Source organism: Ranitomeya variabilis, chromosome 2 (genome assembly GCF_051348905.1).
Source record: "Ranitomeya variabilis isolate aRanVar5 chromosome 2, aRanVar5.hap1, whole genome shotgun sequence".
Taxonomy (NCBI): Eukaryota; Metazoa; Chordata; class Amphibia; order Anura; family Dendrobatidae; genus Ranitomeya; species Ranitomeya variabilis.
The window spans coordinates 187,650,978-187,666,126 of NC_135233.1; positions in this window are offsets into that span (position 1 = coordinate 187,650,978).

Consider the following 15,149-nt stretch of genomic DNA (forward strand, 5'->3'; position numbering starts at 1 on the left):
TAAGAATGTTATGGTGGGTTTTCCCATTCCCACAGGTCTGAATGATACTATGGCACTGGCTATTCAAATTGACCGGCGGTTGCGGGAGCGCAAAACCGCAAATTCCCTCATGGTGTTGTCTGAACAGACACCTAATTCGGTGCAATGTGATAGAAAAACCGCAAATTCCCTCATGGTGTTGTCTGAACAGACACCTGATTTAATGCAATGTGATAGAATCCTGACTAGAAATGAGCGGAAAATTCATAGACGCCGGAATGGCTTGTGCTACTACTGTGGTGATTCTACACATGTTATCTCAGCATGCTCTAAACGTATAGCTAAGGTTGTTAGTCCTGTCACCGTTGGTAATTTGCAACCTAAATTTATTCTGTCTGTAACTTTGATTTGCTCACTGTCATCTTATCCTGTCATGGCGTTTGTAGATTCAGGTGCTGCCCTGAGTCTCATGGATCTCTCATTTGCTAAGCGCTGTGGTTTTACTCTTGAACCATTAGAAAATCCTATTCCTCTTAGGGGTATTGATGCTACACCATTGGCAGCAAATAAACCGCAGTATTGGACACAGGTTACCATGTGCATGACTCCTGAACACCGCGAGGTGATACGTTTCCTGGTTTTACATAAAATGCATGATTTGGTTGTTTTAGGGCTGCCATGGTTACAGACCCATAATCCAGTCCTGGACTGGAAGGCTATGTCAGTCTCAAGTTGGGGCTGTCGTGGTATTCATGGGGATTCCCTGCCTGTGTCTATTGCTTCTTCTACGCCTTCGGAAGTTCCGGAGTATTTGTCTGATTATCAGGATGTCTTCAGTGAGTCTGAGTCCAGTGCACTGCCTCCTCATAGGGACTGTGACTGTGCTATAGATTTGATCCCAGGCAGTAAATTTCCTAAGGGAAGACTGTTTAATCTGTCGGTACCTGAACATACCGCTATGCGTTCATATATCAAGGAGTCTCTGGAGAAAGGACATATTCGTCCGTCTTCTTCCCCTCTTGGTGCGGGATTCTTTTTTGTGGCAAAAAAGGACGGATCTTTGAGACCTTGTATTGATTATCGGCTTTTAAATAAGATCACTGTCAAATTTCAGTATCCTTTACCGCTGTTGTCTGACTTGTTTGCCCGGATTAAGGGTGCCAAGTGGTTCACCAAGATAGACCTTCGTGGTGCGTACAACCTTGTGCGCATTAAGCAAGGTGATGAATGGAAAACCGCATTCAATACGCCCGAAGGTCATTTTGAGTACTTGGTGATGCCTTTTGGGCTCTCCAATGCGCCTTCAGTTTTTCAGTCCTTTATGCATGACATTTTCCGGAAGTATCTGGATAAATTTTTGATTGTTTATCTGGATGATATTTTGGTTTTTTCTGATAATTGGGATTCGCATGTGGAGCAGGTCAGGTTGGTCTTTAAAATTTTGCGTGAAAATTCTTTGTTTGTCAAGGGCTCAAAGTGTCTCTTTGGTGTACAGAAGGTTCCCTTTTTGGGGTTCATTTTTTCCCCTTCTGCTGTGGAGATGGACCCAGTCAAGGTCCGAGCTATTCTTGATTGGACTCAGCCCTCGTCAGTTAAGAGTCTTCAGAAGTTCTTGGGCTTCGCTAACTTCTACCGTCGTTTTATCGCTAATTTTTCTAGCATTGTGAAACCTTTGACGGATATGACCAAGAAGGGCTCCGATGTAGCTAACTGGGCTCCTGCTGCCGTGGAGGCTTTCCAGGAGTTGAAACGCCGGTTTACTTCGGCGCCTGTTTTGTGCCAGCCTGACGTCTCACTTCCCTTTCAGGTTGAGGTGGATGCTTCGGAGATTGGGGCAGGGGCCGTTTTGTCACAGAGAGGCCCTGGTTGCTCTGTTATGAAACCTTGTGCCTTTTTCTCTAGGAAGTTTTCGCCTGCCGAGCGAAATTATGATGTGGGCAATCGGGAGTTGTTGGCCATGAAATGGGCATTTGAGGAGTGGCGTCATTGGCTCGAGGGTGCTAAGCATCGTGTGGTGGTCTTGACTGATCACAAAAATCTGATGTATCTCGAGTCTGCTAAACGCCTTAATCCGAGACAGGCCCGCTGGTCATTGTTTTTCTCCCGCTTTGATTTTGTTGTCTCGTATTTACCAGGTTCAAAGAATGTGAAGGCCGATGCTCTTTCTAGGAGCTTTGTGCCTGATGCTCCTGGAGTCGCTGATCCTGTTGGTATTCTTAAAGATGGAGTTATCTTGTCAGCTATTTCTCCGGATCTGCGACGTGTGTTGCAGAGATTTCAGGCTGATAGGCCTGAGTCTTGTCCACCTGACAGACTGTTTGTCCCGGATAAGTGGACCAGCAGAGTCATTTCCGAGGTTCATTCCTCGGTGTTGGCAGGTCACCCGGGAATTTTTGGCACCAGAGATCTGGTGGCCAGGTCCTTTTGGTGGCCTTCCTTGTCAAGGGATGTGCGGTCATTTGTGCAGTCCTGTGGGACTTGTGCTCGAGCTAAGCCTTGCTGTTCTCGTGCCAGCGGTTTGCTCTTGCCCTTGCCTGTCCCGAAGAGACCTTGGACACATATCTCCATGGATTTCATTTCTGATCTTCCGCTATCTCAGGGCATGTCCGTTATCTGGGTGATATGTGATCGCTTCTCCAAGATGGTCCATTTGGTTCCTTTGCCTAAGCTGCCTTCCTCTTCCGATCTGGTTCCTGTGTTTTTCCAGAACGTGGTTCGTTTGCACGGCATCCCTGAGAATATTGTGTCAGACAGAGGATCCCAGTTCGTTTCCAGGTTCTGGCGATCCTTTTGTAGTAGGATGGGCATTGATTTGTCGTTTTCGTCTGCTTTCCATCCTCAGACTAATGGACAGACGGAGCGAACCAATCAGACTCTGGAGGCTTATTTGAGGTGTTTTGTCTCTGCTGATCAGGACGATTGGGTGACATTCTTGCCGTTGGCTGAGTTTGCCCTTAATAATCGGGCTAGTTCCGCCACCTTGGTTTCGCCTTTTTTCTGCAACTCTGGTTTCCATCCTCGCTTTTCTTCGGGTCATGTGGAGCCTTCTGACTGTCCTGGGGTGGATTCTGTGGTGGATAGGTTGCAGCAGATCTGGAATCATGTGGTGGACAACTTGAAGTTGTCACAGGAGAAGGCTCAGCGCTTTGCCAACCGCCGCCGCGGTGTGGGTCCCCGACTACGCGTTGGGGATTTGGTATGGCTTTCTTCCCGCTTTGTTCCTATGAAGGTCTCCTCTCCCAAATTTAAACCTCGTTTTATTGGGCCTTACAAGATATTGGAAATCCTTAATCCTGTATCTTTTCGTCTGGATCTTCCTGTGTCGTTTGCTATTCACAATGTATTTCATAGGTCCTTGTTGCGGCGGTACATTGTGCCTGTAGTTCCTTCTGCTGAGCCTCCTGCTCCGGTGTTGGTTGAGGGCGAGTTGGAGTACGTGGTGGAGAAGATCTTGGATTCTCGCCTCTCCAGGCGGAGGCTTCAGTACCTGGTCAAGTGGAAGGGCTATGGTCAGGAGGATAATTCCTGGGTGGTCGCCTCTGATGTTCATGCGGCCGATTTAGTTCGTGCCTTTCATGCCGCTCATCCTGATCGCCCTGGTGGTCGTGGTGAGGGTTCGGTGACCCCTCACTAAGGGGGGGGTACTGTTGTGAATTTGCTTTTTGCTCCCTCTAGTGGTTACTAGTTTTTTGACTCTGGTTTTTCTGTCATTCCTTTTATCCGCACCTGGGTCGTTAGTTAGGGGTGTTGCTATATAAGCTCCCTGGACCTTCAGTTCAATGCCTGGCAACGTAGTTATCAGAGCTAGTCTGCTGTGCTCTTGTCTACTGATCCTGGTTCCAGTTATATCAGCTAAGTCTGCCTTTTGCTTTTTGCTATATGTTTTGGTTTTGTATTTTTGTCCAGCTTGTTCCAAATCTATATCCTGACCTTTGCTGGAAGCTCTAGGGGGCTGGTGTTCTCCCCCCGGACCGTTAGACGGTTCGGGGGTTCTTGAATTTCCAGTGTGGATTTTGATAGGGTTTTTGTTGACCATATAAGTTACCTTTCTTTATTCTGCTGTCAGTAAGCGGGCCTCTCTGTGCTAAACCTGGTTCATTTCTGTGTTTGTCATTTCCTCTTACCTCACCGTCATTATTTGTGGGGGGCTTCTATCCAGCTTTGGGGTCCCCTTCTCTGGAGGCAAGAATGGTCTTTGTTTTCCTCTACTAGGGGTAGCTAGATTCTCCGGCTGGCGCGTGTCATCTAGAATCAACGTAGGAATGATCCCCGGCTACTTCTAGTGTTGGTGTTAGGAGTAGATATATGGTCAACCCAGTTACCACTGCCCTATGAGCTGGATTTTTGTATTCTGCAGACTTCCACGTTCCTCTGAGACCCTCGCCATTGGGGTCATAACAGTTTTCCCTTTTAGCTGGCCCTCCAGCTGGTCTAACCAAATCATTAACGAACGGGACGTGCATGCAGACGCGACTGCCGGCTTTAGACCTCCCCCAGCTGCTTCCCAGGAACTTTTGAGAAAGGCGTCCGCCTTTTGTCCATAGGGTCCTTCAAGCCCCCCATGTCCTCAAAAGGGAGGGCGAATTTCTTAGATGCCTTAGCTATGGCGACATTTAGTTTGGGGGCTTTTTCCCATAAGGAGCAGGATTCATCCTCAAAAGGGTACTTCCTCTTTGGTGTTAATAATGCCTTCCTTATGGGTTTTTTCCACTCCTTTTTGATTAGTGCAGATATTGTATCATTAAGTGGAAAAGCCCTCTTCTTCTTTTGCTCAAGACCCCCGAACATAATGTCTTGAACCGACCTTTTGGGGTGAGAGTCTACTAACCCCATAGTGCTCCTGACTGCTTTTATGAGGCCATCCGTGTCCTCCAAGGGAAAACAACTGCGACCCCCAGAGGAAGAAGAGGATGATGAAGAAGAAGAGGAGGAGTTAGACGAATCTGAGTCCACATCATCACAGTCTGTATTAGACACCGGAGACGGGGACCTGTGCCTAGTCTTCCTCCGTTTTTTTCCCACTTTTAAGGGATCTAAAGGTGTCTTCTACCTGATTTTTAATCAGGGTTTTAAGATTGGCTGCAAACCCGGGAAGCCATTCGGATACTGTCTGCTGTATACACATATTACAAAGTCTCTTCTCCCAGGTAGTTGGAAGGTCTTCTCTACAAAGGGCACAAATCCTATGCTTAGTTTTCCCTAAGCTTTTCTTCCCCTAGAGTAAAAAGAGACAAAATAATACCCTTACTGTCACTAACGTTCACGAAGATCACTTATTATTACCTCACGGACCCATAAATACAGGTTGGGGATGCTCTGCATCTGTTTTTTTGCCGGACGCCGTACTGGACTCCTTGCTATGCTGGGACCTTTGGCATTCTTTACCAGTAGTATCCTGGTGTCCTTTTTGTTGTCGCCATTTTTGCTGCTGCTGCTGCGGCGATGCTGGTGGTGGTGATTCTGGTAAGGGTGATGCCAGGTCGCTCATGGCTGTGACTGTAGGCTGCGGCCGTATATAGGCTGCTGCTGTTAGGCTGTGGACGTAGGCTGCGGCTTGTGCTGCGGCTTGTGCTGCAGCTAGTGCTGCGGCTTGTGCTACAGCCTTTGCCAACGGACAACTGGACAAGCCCCCTTTTTATGCGGCAGGGATTCCCGCCGCTTGATTTGATTATGCGCCTGCGCAGAACGCTGCCTGCCGGCGTCTGCGCAATGGGCCGCTATTGTGTGATCTCAGCCAAAATCTCGCGCAGTTGGCCCAAGATGGCGCGCATGAGACGCTGCCCACCAGAGCTCCCGGTCTCCTTGCAGCCTGCAGCCTTGCCCTAATGTGCGGTGCTCTGCACACAGGCCGGCTTTGCAGTGTGCAGACTGACGCTTCAAAGGGAGAGCCGTGCCGCTCCTCCCACAACCACAGAGGGACCCCCCTGGACGTTGCCGCTGCTGCATCTTACCTGGGGAGGTGACCGCGAACTCCATGTCACCTCCCCAGCACACCCTAGAGGCCCAATAGTCCCAGCGGTGGCGCCTCGGGTCACCACACCAGCCAAGGCAGGGGGACCCCCGCTGCCTGAGTCAGACTGATTGGCCCCGGAATCCCATGATGATCTTCCTGTTGGTAAGTCTGTAGGTCTCCCATCAAGGACAAGAAACCAACTGATGCGGGAGAGTGGTACCGCCTTTTTATCTGTAGGTTTCCTGTCCTTGGTGGGCGGATCCCCTCTCTCCGTGGTGCCGTCATGGGCGACAGAGAAAAATAATTTATATTTTTACCACCAAAATTGTGTTAGCCCCAAATTTTACATTTTCACACTGTGACAATGGTAAAAATGGCACCAAAATTTGTCCGACAATTTCTACTGAACGTGACAATACCCCATATGTGGCTGTACAGTACTACTTAGCCATACGGAGAGCCTCGGGAGGAACTGAGAGCTATTTGCCTCCTGGAGCTCAGATTTTCCTAGAACACTTTGCAGATTCCATATACTGAGCCCCTAATTGCTAGAAGAGGAGAATCCCCCCTCAAGTGACCCCATTTTGGAAATTATACCCATTTGGGAATTTATCTACAGGTGTAGTTATTATTTTGACTCCATGGGTATTTTCCAGAAACAAGAAGCAGTGCTGAGTGTTGCTGAGCGGAAATTGCAAACTGCCATTGTAGTGACCAGTACACTGTAGTGACCAGTATGTTGCAGTCACCAGTACATTATGCCCAGCGCGTTCTTCTGAAGACATGCACCCATAAGTTAGGCGCGGTCTCTTCACTTCAGAAATGCCAAACATGTGGGTGCTGTATGTGGTTTAGGTACCAGAAAAAACTCGGTCACAGGAGCGCTGAAGGAGACTCAAACTCCAGGTAAAGTTTAACCACAACGCGTTTCGACGGAAACACCGTCTTCCTCAGGTGGGAGTTTCTGGTACCTGCTTCTGTCCTCTGGAGGTGTTCGGTTGGAGCTGCAGTGGTGATCGACACCCCCCCTCCTTCTTCCCTCTTGGCTGCTTCCTCAGCGCTCCCTTGAGATGGCCTTCGCTGACCCTGAACCGATATGTGGATTTGGGAATGCAGAATTTGCTGGATTTCTATTGCAGGACATAAGTATCTATATCGTATTGCAGGGCAAGGAGCCATTTTGCTTTTCAAGAGTCTTTGTAATTCCGGTTATGTCAAGCACAAATCTATAGCGATTCTTGAAGAATTGAGTGGGGAAAAAGAGCCCACTCCGGACCAGGGCAAGTTCCATATAGCAAAATAAATAATGTTTCCCTCCCTTAACCTGTTCTTGAATGTGGGTCTTTTCATCAGACTGGTTATGGATGAATTTAAGAGAATCCCTAGAGGCAACTAAAAGGAGTGATCATAAAACCAGTAGACAAAGGGGAAAATGTTGTGGTATGCTGACATCTATGTATGAGAGAGAGCTGTTCTGAGAGTTAAGAGACACCACTTGTTATAAGGGACTTGCATTTAATCCAACATTTATCTTCCAGGGACAACTGCGAGACATGCTAGATGAAGCCTTTCAGGAAGGAATCATACCTAGACATTAAAGATGGACTTGTACCAGAACATTCAAGAGCACCATGCCTCTACCTACTTCCAAAAATGCACAAAAATCCTACTTCGCCACCTGGTAGACCTATACAGTAGTCGCCAGAAAAGGGGGCCTATGTGAAACCCTAGGTAGAAACTTGGACCATCATCTTAAACCTCTCCTTGAAACACTTCCATCCTCTCTTAAGGACACAAGTGATCACCTGAGAAAAATAGACATCATTCTAGATTCAGATATGTGGTTAGTAACGTTGGATGTAGAATTCCTCTATACGTCAATCAGACACTATGATGGCCTTGAAGCTACCAGGACCTGCATTCCATGTATGATCTCTATGGATCACAGATTCATTTTAATCCTATTGTCTCTTCCAGAGTTCTCATTGACTCACATTTTTTTTTATTTTCATAGAGACCCACTAGCTACAGCTCCAGGGTACGGCAATGGGGGAAGCCTTTGCCCCCTCATACGCCAAACATTTACAAGGGCTGTGGGAAAGGGATCTTTTTCTTAAGAGTCCCACCATTCTGACATCTAAGATCCCCTTTTGGACTCACTATATTGATGATGTCCAAGCCATCTGGCAAGGGACTGAACTAGAACTACATCTGCTGGTAAAGCAACTTAATGCGAATAACATCAATGTCAAGCTGACTTATCAACATAGCCAATCGGAGATAAAAAATAGAAATTAGACCTACCAGCAATTGTATTTCCAGGAGTGCATCATGACAGCGCGTAGGAGGTAATCCTATTTATCCTCTAGGGACAGGAAACACACAAGAGGTTAAAAATCTCCTTTCTGCCTTACCCCCAGTGTCTTTTACTAATCACTACACTTGGATGGATGCAACTCTATTTTATTGAATTTTTACATACAAATGTTAACCTCACATCAGTTTCAGAATTCAGGTGAGGGAATGTAATGGTGCCGTCATAATGGACTCCTGAAAATACAATTACTGGTAGGTATAATTTCTATTTTCCCCAGGACGTCCCTCATGACAGCACGACAGGAGAAATACCAAATAAATGACATTCTAGGGTGGGGCCACTGCCTGTAGGACCTTTCATCTGTAAGGCCCCTTTCACGCATCAGATTTTTGCCATCAGTCGCAATCCGTCGAATTTGGATAAAAAACGGATTCGGCGACTGATGCAACCAGTTTTTTCTCACAGACTTGTATTAGCAACGGATTGCAACGGATGGCATAGAGGGTGGCAGGTCTCTATATTCTTTATGTAGCACTTTTTCTCCCATACAAGCTAGTCCCCTGATAATCCGGCTTGAAAAGAAACGCGTTGGGACACCTACATAGGGAGAGTGCAGGGCATGTTAAATTTTAGGGGTAGATGTGGACTGCCCTTGTAAGGGCAGGAGCTCGGGGATTCAGTCTTATTGATAGCCCCTTAGGGATTGACAGGGTATTGTCTCCCGACGCTGCGACTGATGGATTCCTCCATTCCAGCAAGCCTGGGCTCCACCTTACCTGTCCTTGGCAATTGGTGAGACTGTTCCAATATTTATATATTCGTCTACTAATTTTTCCAATTGACCTTACCCCTTTACTCTGTGATACCTGCTGATATTAATGCAACCAAGTTTACCTGTTTGTTTTGGTACTTGATAAATGCTGTTGTATTTGGGCATTATCACCATTAAGTAAGGTACCTTGGGTTGAGTGATAGTACACTGGGCCACTGCTAGTGTCATTCTCACTAAAATCCTTAGCAGTACTAATATAGATATGGTGCATTCCCTAACGGGTTATACCATGTAGTACTTTTTTATTGACACATTTTTTTTGGTGACATTATTATTATTATTTTATTGATAGCACATTAAAAGTTATGTTTTAAAATTCCTGCTTATGCTATATTCCCAGACCTTTGGTAGGATCATGTGATACGTTGAATTTATTGTATATTGCTGTTTTCATACCTGTGATGTTGGTGATGTTGTTCAACAGGACTTTCACGTGACGATCTCTGACCGTATCCCAACAACGTTGCAGTCTCCCATACTGCTTTCAGCTCTCTGTAATTGGAGGATCTTTTCTGGTCTTCTGGGGACCATGTACCCTGCCGGAACCGACCCTCCACCTCTGCGCCCCAACCTTTCAAACTTGCGTCGGTGGTAATACAGACGCAGGGAGAAAAGGATCCATGGTACTCCTCTTCCGAGATTATTCCTGGATGTCCACCATGACAGGGAATTCCTTAGACTGGCTGGGATTCTCATCTTTCTGTACAGGCCAGAGTGATGCCTGTTCCAGGTTGTAAGGACCAAACCCTGAAGCCACCTTGAATGAGCCTGACTCCAACATGCACTTGGAATACAGTATGTAATCAGGCCTAGGATCCTCATGGCATATCTGATGGAGATTGTCCTCTTCCTCTGCAATGCCCAGATCTTGCTTCTAATTTATTTCTGTTTTAAGCGGGGCAGGGAAGACATCCTGCAAAGGGAATCGAGGAGGACTTCTAAAAACACCTTCTGGGTACCAGGACGTCGGTCAAATTTCTCCCAGTTCACTTGACAACCTAGGCCCTCTAGAATTTTGATAGTCTGAGCCAGTTGCTGACTGAGGCGGATAGCCGAGTTTGCTACCAGCAGGATTTTGTCCATGTAGGGGACCATGATAATCCTTTGCCTCCTCAGAAAAGCTGTCACCTCGGTCATTATGCTTGTAAAGATGCGAGTGGCTGAGGATAGGTCAAATGGAAGGCATGTAAACTGAAAATGGTGGCCCAAACCCTGGTGATCTAAAGTGAACCACAGATATTGGCAGTGGTCTGGATGAATTGGCACGTGATAGTATGCATCTCTCAGATCTAATGTGAACATGGCGTTGACTTTCCCCATTAGCTGGATGCTTGATTTTATTGTCTCCATTTTGAATCTCCTGTACCTGACCTAATGATTCAGGGGTTTTAGATTTATGATGGTCCAATATTTGCCCTAAGGCTTTTTTTTGGAGAACAGGGAGTAGTGACCCAGACCCATCTCTAATACAGGTACCATCTCGACTGCCCACTGTCCTCAGCATCTTCCTCTGTGTAGTAAGAGTACGGGTACGCTTCTCCTGAGGACTGCTCCATCTCCCATCTGACTCTTGTGAAGGGAAGTTCTTGGATCCGGCTGCGGCGGCATGAGACTGGCAACGGTGCTCTAGACCTCTTCCCTAATTATGGCCCGTATACCCGTTGAGAAGGATGCATGTTCTTCCTTCAGGTATTTTGCAACACACACAGCACATAACTGTGTTTTGTATGAATCTGCTAACTTAGTGTTGCATGTTGGGCATCTCCTCATTCTTTGCCGGGAAGAGAAGCCGGAACTTAAGGGAGTCTCTTTATACAAATATAGAGACAGAAGATTTTGTATTCTTACGGAGTGACCACTAACGTGGTGAAGTAGGTGCTATGGGGTTACTTACGCTGGCCAAGGACTGCTCGGCTGGTGCTTCTGAGCAGAGAGGATTAATCTCCATGGTTCAGACTGTGCACACCACAAGATTCTGTGAGTACCCTTTTTAAGGGTCTTACCTTGTTCAGGTGGCCTTCAGATTACCCCCATAGTCCTTTCATGCGTTCCTGGTTGGAATGCACGCTGTGCCACCCAAATCAGAAGTGCCCCTCTAAACTTGAAGTGTGCATCCTCAAAAATCGTTCCCCGGCCGGAAATGCGTTCCATGCTGGAATGCACGCTAGCTTGTGTGACCAGAAGTCAGCAGCCGGTGGAGCAGAGCCCTCCGGAGAGGGAAGCAGCAACTTTGGAAGCTTCCCTGCTCCATCGACAAGCTGAGGGACCCCCACCCTGTGAGGTATCAACAATGGAGCCTCTTGACAGCAGGAAGGGAAGAGATCCAGTCCCCTCTGATCCTGCTGAGCCCCGATAAGTATATTGCGCTCCTGTGCTTCTCTTGTGCGCCCTGCCCTGCTAGGGAAAGGAAAAAACACTGGGGGGTGAGGCGGAAAGGAGAAGCTTTTAACCTCAAGTGTTTCTTGTTCCTAGAGGATAAATAGGACTACCTCCTGTCATGCTGGATGTCCTGGGGAAATACAGGTATGAAAAAAGACAGATACTACTTACCTGGTAATGTGTTTTTTTCATAACTCATGATGGCACGAAAGAGGGGATCCACCCTTCAAGGACAGGGAACCTTCAAGATAAAAAGGGCGGCTTCACCCTCCGCATCAGTTGTTTTACAGAGCACGAGAGGAACTCCAGATTAGTGTACACACAAAATAACATATATCCATCTCTATATTTAATCTTAACTACCAACACCCAAGGGAGTGTCTAACCACTAACATGGGTTATGAAAAAACACATTACCAGGTAAGTATTACCCGTGTTTTTCAGTCACCCATGACGGCACTACAAGAGAATTTCAGAGACTTGTAGTTTTAGTGAGGGACCACAGCCTGTAGCACCCTTCTCCCGAATGCGAGATCAGAGGAGGCAGATAGGTCTAACCTATAGTGTTTAAAGTGGATAGAGAGGACCATGTGACCGCCTTAGGCTAGGTTCAGATTGCGTTAGCGCAATCCGCTAGCGCTCGCGCTAAACGGATTGCACTAACGCAATGTCTTTTTCGGGGCCGCGTTCAGGGGTCGCGTTAACGTCCCCGCTCTCGCAGATCCCCGATCTGCGAGAGCGGGGAACGGACCTCTGGCGCGCCGCGGACGCTGCAAGCAGCGTCCGAGGCGCGCTACAAAAGACCGGCACATCGCTAGCGTGTGCCGAAAATGACACGCGCTAGCAATGCGCTCTAACATTGCCGGCAATGGGAGCGCTAACGGACGCGGTGCACGGCGTTAATTTCGCCGTGCAACGCTGTCCGTTAGCGCTATCCCATTAACGCAATGGGAACCTAGCCTTATAAATGTGGTCCATGGAGACATCTGCTCTTTCCGCCCAGGATGTCGCGATGGCTCTTGTGAAATGGGCCTTCAGTCCTGCAGGAATAGCCCTACCTGTACTGACATAGGCTAGGATTATGGCTTCTCTTACCCACCTTGCTATAGTCTGCCTAGACACAGTGGCCCTTCCTCGACCCCTGAAAGGACACAAATAGGGCCCTCTGCTTTCTCCAGGGCTGTTATTTCTAGTTAACGCAGAAGGCAGCTCCTAACATCTAAAGTATGCAGTCTTTCCTCCTTCTGGTTGCTGGGATTAGGACAAAAGGATGGTAACACTATTTCCTGAGCCCTGTGAAATTTTGTAACCACCTTAGGGAGGTAAGCTGGATCTAATCTCACGATTATCCTATCCGCCATGACTTGCGTATAAGGAGGGTCTGCTGACAAAGCCTGCAAATCACTTATCCTACGGGTTGAAGTGAGGGCTACCAGTAGGGCTGTTTATAATGAGATTACTCTCTCCGATGTCGAAGCTAACGGTTCAAATGGGCTTTCTGTTAATGCAGACAAAACCAAGTTTAGATCCCAGGGAGAGGGGCTAGGGGATGGTACTCTCCATCCCACCAATAATAGAAAGAGGCAGAGCGAGGAAAGACAGCCAGACAAGAAAAGACAGACAGCGTCCTGCTCTTTCTCATAGGTCACTCACCACTCAGACATTTTATACGGGTATTGGAACTGGAGGTTGGATGTCAGTAAGGTCTCCCACGAAGACTATTGACTCCTCCTTCCTGGTGTTATGATGGTCTGCCCGTGTACCGCCTGAGTGGCTCCCACTGCTGCTGCTGAGGTCCCCACTTCCTTCTGTCATGAGGACTTGATGGACGCTTTCTGACCTCCTTCTGGGGCAACTCCTGTTGCTCTTGCACTGGCTGCGGCTGCTCCGGTGTGTGAGCTTCCATGTTGCCATCTGCTGACTGAAGGCGATCCCTTTACATACCCTCTAGGAATCAACCGTCAGCATGCAACGACCGCCACGTTTTTTGCTTTTTTTTTTCTTCATTGGTGGCCGCAGTGGGACCATCTAAATATTCCAGGCCCGTCTTTGAATTCCACGCGTCCCCGGAGCATGACTTCCGGGATGCGCTCTCTGACCCTGTGCATCATTGGACCGCGTACCCAGAAGCTCTGCTGCTTGCGCGCCCGACGCCAAAGGAAGGAAGGACCACTGGAGGAGCATCACAGCAGAAGGGTGAGCTCGCCGTCCCCCCTGGCTTGCCCGTAATCTTGGAGAGCAGGGTGGTTACCGGCGCAACTATCCTCTGCAGGTGGGCGATCGCCCAGGCTGCCATGCAGGTTTCCGAGGCAGGGGCAGAGAAGTGTCCCTGGCTCTGCTGGGGGAAGTGAGGTTTGGACATCCAATGTTCCGGAGTCCAGCTTCTAATTGCACAGAGAGGGCAAGGTATCTGCCTCCGTGGCACTACCGATACCACGGCAGCGACCGCAGCAGACCAGATCTGCAAAAAAAAAAACGGATGCCCCAGGCATCCTCTTCTTAGAATTTTATTCACCCGGGCACCGATGTGCTCCTGGGTGGCATGGCCAAAAAGGCCTCCCCACTTTTCAGAGAAGGCATGCTATTGTGGCCTCCGAGGCGCTACCGGCACCAGGCAGCGGCCACAGCAGACCCAGATCTGCCAAACCCTGGCATCCTCCTCTATCTTCCTGATTTTATCTTGAGGATTCCCAGTCAAGTACTGATCTGCTCTCTCGTGGTGCCATCATGGGTAACTGAAAAATTGTAAGGGCACAGATGGACTGCTACACACAGAAATCCACAGGAAACATACAGTGGCGAATGCCTTATTAAATGCTTCTACCTCCCATCCAGAGCTTGAAGAACAGGATTGCTACTGAACAATTACTGCGAACTAGACGTATCTGCTCTGACGTTACTCTTTTGACCAACAGGCATTGGACCTTAATGGAATAGGGCCATAAAGAGCAAAAGAGATCTTTTGAGGACAAGGACACGCAAGGTTCGTAACCACCACTAATGATATGAGTATAGACAGAAGGCAGATACATCCATACATTATATGCACCTTGGCCTCTAGGAAGAATCTGGCTACTTTATTGTGATTACCAATATATGGCAGTATTTGTGCTTAATAAGATGTGTTTGGATGAAAGCTGTTCCTTATATTGATTTACGTATCCCACCTGGAATTTTACTTTTTTTTTTTCAAAACAAACTAATTATATTATACTTGGTCATTATATAGTATAGTGCAGATACTAGTGTTTGCACCTCTATATTTTGAAAACTATATGGTATTTTTCAGATTAGAAGACGCACCTTACTGGCCGCAGGCTGGGATGAGGGGGTGTTCGGATGCGCGGTGCACCACTGCAGGTGTTTGGTGCTGCGGGGGTTCTGCTGATATCTTGTTAAAGTCCAGAGCCCCCGCAGTGACATGGCTTCCAATGCGGTGGACTGGACTCGGGGAAAATGGCTGCCGCCCACAGGGCGGTGCATGCGCAGATGGAGAGCTCAGCGCCGAAATCTCCATCTGCGCCAGCCGGTTGAAGGAAGATTTTAAGTCTATCTAGTTCAACCCGTATCCTAACCTAACATGTTGATCCAGAGGAAGGCAAAAAAAAAACCCATGTGGCAAACAGTAAGCTCCACATTGGGGAAAAAAATTCCTTCCCGACTCCACATACAGCAATCAGACTAGTTCC